The sequence below is a fragment of the Tenrec ecaudatus genome, chromosome 7 (genome assembly GCF_050624435.1).
Source record: "Tenrec ecaudatus isolate mTenEca1 chromosome 7, mTenEca1.hap1, whole genome shotgun sequence".
In the NCBI taxonomy this organism is placed as follows: domain Eukaryota; kingdom Metazoa; phylum Chordata; class Mammalia; order Afrosoricida; family Tenrecidae; genus Tenrec; species Tenrec ecaudatus.
The window spans coordinates 149,969,299-149,974,413 of NC_134536.1; the positions used below are offsets into that span (position 1 = coordinate 149,969,299).

At 42.0% G+C, this 5,115-nt stretch overlaps 1 pseudogene; it reads left to right on the forward strand.

Moving 5' to 3' along the window:
- The first annotated feature begins 1,456 nt into the window (after positions 1-1,456).
- On the forward strand, positions 1,457-1,604 carry LOC142454065 (small nucleolar RNA SNORA42/SNORA80 family; annotated as a pseudogene).
- Positions 1,605-5,115: the final 3,511 nt, after the last annotated feature.

Genomic DNA, 5,115 nt, shown 5'->3' on the forward strand with positions numbered 1-5,115 from the left:
CCAATCCCTGGAGAAAGACATCATACTTGGTAAAGTAGAGAGGCTAGGCAAAAGAGGAAGTCCCTAAAGGCTTGAAGATAAACAAGTGGCCATCTAGCTCAGAAGCAACAAAGCCCACATGGAAGAAGAATACCAACCTGTGTGATCATGAGGTGTTCATGGCAATTAGGTATCAGGCATCTCAGATCCAGAACAAAATCATACCCAATGTGAATGGGGTGGGGTGCGGGTGGCATGGAGTGGAGACCCAATGCCCATCTATAGCCAATTGGACATCCCTTCACAGAGGGGTCACAGGGAATTGATGAGCCAGTCAGGGTGCAGTGTAGCATCAATGAAACACAAGATAACTTTCCTCTAGTTCTTTGGTGCTTCCTTCCCCCCACCATCATGCCTCAATTTTACTTACAAATAGGATTAAACCAGAACATGCACACTGCTACAGATAAGAGCCCACAACACAAGGAATCCAGGTTAGATAAACCCTCAGGGCCAGCAATGAGAATAGAGATACCAGAATGATAAGGGGAAGGTGGTGGGGAGAATGGGGGAATCGATCACATGGATAAATATATAACACCCTCCCATGGGGACAAACAACAGAAAAGTGGGTGAAGGGTGATGGAGGACGATGTAAGATATGAAAATAATAATCTATAACCTATCAAGGGTTTGTGCGGGAAGGCGGGTGAAGGAGGGAGGGGGACGAAATGGGGAGCTGATATCAGGGGCTCAAGTGGGAAGAGAATGTTTTGAAAAAGATGATGGCGGCATATGTGCAAATGTGATTGACGCACTGGATGAATGTACGGATTGTGATCAGAGCTGTAAGAGCCCCCAATAAAAGTGTGGGAAAAGAAAAAAGAGGAAGGCCTTTGACAAGATGGATGGACACAGTGGTTACGACAATGGGCCCAAGCATAGGAATTGTGAGGATGGCACAGGACTGGGTCCCTGTGAGTTGGAACCAATTCGATGGCACCTAACAACAACAACAGCAGCAGCAGCAACAACAACAATAGATTATGAGTGCTCCAGACGACTAATGTTTCTATTCATTTGTTCACCTAGTCTATTCTTGATCAAAACAGAGTATGCAAATTTTTTAGCACATGTCCACAGGATTTACACAACTACATGGCATGCCAAGTCAGTCACCTAGAGAAGCAATAATTGATTATTTTCCACCCTGGCATTCATATAGAACTAAGAGTGGCCTGCACCACATTTTAGCACAATTAAGTCAAATGGCTAATGAGAAGAAAACGTCTTGCATAGCTCAGCTTCCTTTATGTAGACCACTTCCTTCCGATGAGAATTGGAAGGGGTTGGTTTCAGAAGAGTCGAGTTGTGTGTGCCATGAGAGGAAGAAGATGTTTGCCTCCATTAACTAACTGCCTCGTTAAGTTGGTGAGCAGAGCTCAGGCTCCTATGAATTCCAGTCGTGTAAGTTCTGACATCGAGGTGGGTTGTGAAGGTGGAGAAAGAAATGCCTACATTTCCATGGGCCTCTCATAGTGTCCCATGCCAAAGCAAACTGTAACCCCAAACCATTGCCTGGCTTTACCCCGTGGGCTTCAGGCACTGAAGCGGGTTGCACAGCTGAAAAAGAGAGAGAGAGAGAGAGAGAGAGAGAGAGAGAGAGAGAGAGAGAGAGAGAGAGAGAGAGAGAGAGAAGAAGCCCTCAGAAAGCTTTTCTGATTCTCAGGTTCCCGTTGGGAGCTATTGTTGGTCATTTCATCTTTCTTATGTGACTTTAAAGATTCCTGGAGAAGAAAAAAAGAAATCGTTTTTGGCTGCATCCCACTTGGATACCTTACAAAGAAATAGTGGGGGTAACAAATGTGAAGTGGAACATAAATTCTAAAACATCCTAGAATCCATGGAGTTTAGAGTCAGCATTTGGTAAGACATATCTAAATCATAACTCCTCTAAAAGGGAAAAGCCTCTATTCCATACCAAAAAGTTCAAGTAAAATACAATTTTGCATGCATTCAAATTATGCATTTTAAATTATTTTGTTGATGTTACTACATGATGTATACCATCAATATTTCTGGTTTCCAGATGGGAAGTGGGAAATTGTGTACTAACGAATTATAGATTTGATTCAAAGTTGAAAAAAATACGCAGACAAAATAAAAAATAACTAAGATGTATTTTAGTTTTCTTTTAAATCTAATTATTGTCCTGCTCTCCTACAAAATGTGACATTCTTTATTCCTTTATAGGTTTGGTTTTGCAAGGGCAGCACTCAGGAGGTTGTTTATTTCCTTTTACCTATCTTATCTATACATGGAATATGTTGGCAACACATGGTCGATCCTTATAGCTTAGCCATACAAATGTTAACAAAGAGAAAACTCGGTGTTTTCAACCTGACGTTGCCTTTTAATCACCATTCCAAGCATTACTAACATGATGGGTTCAAACTGCCAATCTTGGTGTTGGCAGCCCCAGTGTACAACCACTAACTATACTACCAAGACTCCTTCACCATGCTTCAATCAGCCACAAAATGTTGATTGTTGTAGAGTAACATCATAAAGAGTACAAAACACCTACGGGAGATTTTTTTTAATTGTCTTGGCCTGGATTTCCCCAAGAGGCTTATCAACAACCAACCAACCAACCAACCAATCAACCAACCAACCAACGAACCAACCAACCAAGTGAATTGATCTCATGACAAACCCATGTGTGTCAGAGTTGAAGGGTGCTCCCTAGTGTATTCAATAGCAGATTTTTCATGAGTAGTCCTCTAAGTCTTTTCTTCCAAGGCATCTCTGGTTAGACTAAAACCTCCAACCTTTTGGTTCACTGCTGAGCAGATTACTACCCAAGGACTCATGGGAGGCTTAGGCAAAGGCTTTGTGCTACCAATTTGTTGGTGAGTAAATTCTCACAGAGCGTGAGTTAGGGACAAAGAGAGTGGGACAAGAAAGAAGGAAAATTCAATGAGAGGTTCATTCATGAAGTGGTCACAGCTAAGTGTAACTAGTGGCTGTGTCTCCATGGCCTTTCTCTGAGAAACCATCTTTGAGAAGTGGGGTCAGAATTTACTTTCTCCTGCCTGACAAAGAGGAGCCCCATGGGGTTAATTCTTCTGACCTTTGGATTTCACCTGGCATTTTTATAGTTCTGACCAATGTGTTCTTAATTAATTTTATCATATTTTACAAAATTCCAGTGTGTTTCTAATGGCCCAGGCACCAGACCTGCTACTTGGAAGATGATAGCTAGCAGATTAAAGATCCTCTCCTCTTTGGGCCATGAACTGTTGAAAAAAACAAAACAAAACTTCAGTTGCTGATCAAATGAAGTCACTCATGCCATGTAGCAGTCCTCTTAGTCATGCAGCCACACCCAGAAAGGGATTTTTGTTCAAATGATCAGGATCAATATTTGAGAGTTTTGTCATATTCCTGGGACAAAGAAAGAAAGTCTTCTTTCTTTCCTTTCATAGTAAGCCTGGGCCAGACTGGTTGGTATAGTCTCATGGTGGGAGCCCTGACAAAAGAGGTCTAGTGGGATCAAATAGAATTCTAGTTCAATTACCTATATTTGCTTGTGGTGTTATCATCATTCTGGACCATATTTTACCACATTTATTTGGACGATTGCCATCTTTTCAGAAAAATGTTACTCAGTACTCCTCCTCCCCAACAATGAAAAATATTCATACTATAGCCCATAATCCAGGATAAATTGTAGGTATATGCTCTTGCTGTCCCTCTGGATCATGCCAACACCCCAAGGGACATTATCATCCATTTGGAGAAATATTGTTCTAGACCATGACGATAATGATGATTTGGCTGAGTATACCTCTCACAGAGTCCATCTATAGCAGTCCTTGTAGGAGACCTAATGAGTGTCTGTGAGTTTTATGGAAAGGTCCTTATCCCTCTTGTACCTAAACTTCACAGGTGAATGATCTCTGTGCAAATAAAGTCATAGCAACAGGCATGGAACTATACACACCAAGTTTGTGGTGGTGGTGAGAAACAACATATTGTCTCTGGGAGGAGGGAACACTCTAGATGTCATGATATATAGTAGTGGAAAAAGAATAACGATGTTTGCCTTTCAGAATCAACCCTATAGCTCTTGCTACTGATGTGACTCTCTAAACAGCTTCTAGCACCCAACATTTCACTGACTACTTTGCGTACCCCATGGGTGACATCAGACCTCTACTGCACCATCTTGGCAAGGGATTTAAGCTTACCCAGATGGACCCAGATCCTGCATTCTCTCTCTAGCCACCCCCCGCCCCCAACTTCCATCCCCAATTCATGTGGCTCAGTCCTGTTTCGGAGCAAACAGATGCCAGTAGATCAGTGCTTTGGACAGACAGGGAGGGTTGCATTGTCTCTCTTTAGGCCGTTCTTCTAGACGTGAGAACTAAACTCATATCCTTGCCAAAGTTGAACACTGAAAAGGGTACTAGATTTATATATATGTGAAAGTTGGGCATCGAATAAGGAAGGCTGAAGAACAATTGATGCATTTGAATTATGGCGTTTGCAACAAATAGCACAAGTACCACGAACAGCCAATGGAACAAACAAGTCTGTCTTGGAAAAAAGTACAACCAGAATGCTCCTTAAAGAGAAAAAATGAGACTGCTCTCATGTAGATTGGACATGTCAGGAAAGACCAATCTCTGGAGAAAGACATCATGTTTGGTAAAGCATAGGGGCAGCTAGAAAGAAGAAGGTTCTTGACAGGATGGATTGACACAGTGGCCACAACAATGGGCTCAAAGTAAAGAACAATTGTGAGAATGGCACAGGACTGGACAGCGTTTAGTTCCATTGCGCATGGTGTTTCTCTGAGTAGGAAATGACTAACAACAGACTCCATTATTAGAATTGAATTCAGAAGCAAAGGCCTATCAGCCAGCCAGAAGACTACTTTGGAGACACTGTCAACTTGGGTACCTGAGCGATAGGAGCCTCACTTTGGGAACCTCAGAATTGTGAACGATATATTCCTTCCAGAGGCACCATACGGATTCTTGGGAACTTTATCCCTTGAGTGAACAATTAACTTGCCTCCTTCATAAAAATACAGTGACATAAATTTTAGAGTTTATGTCCTAAAAAGAG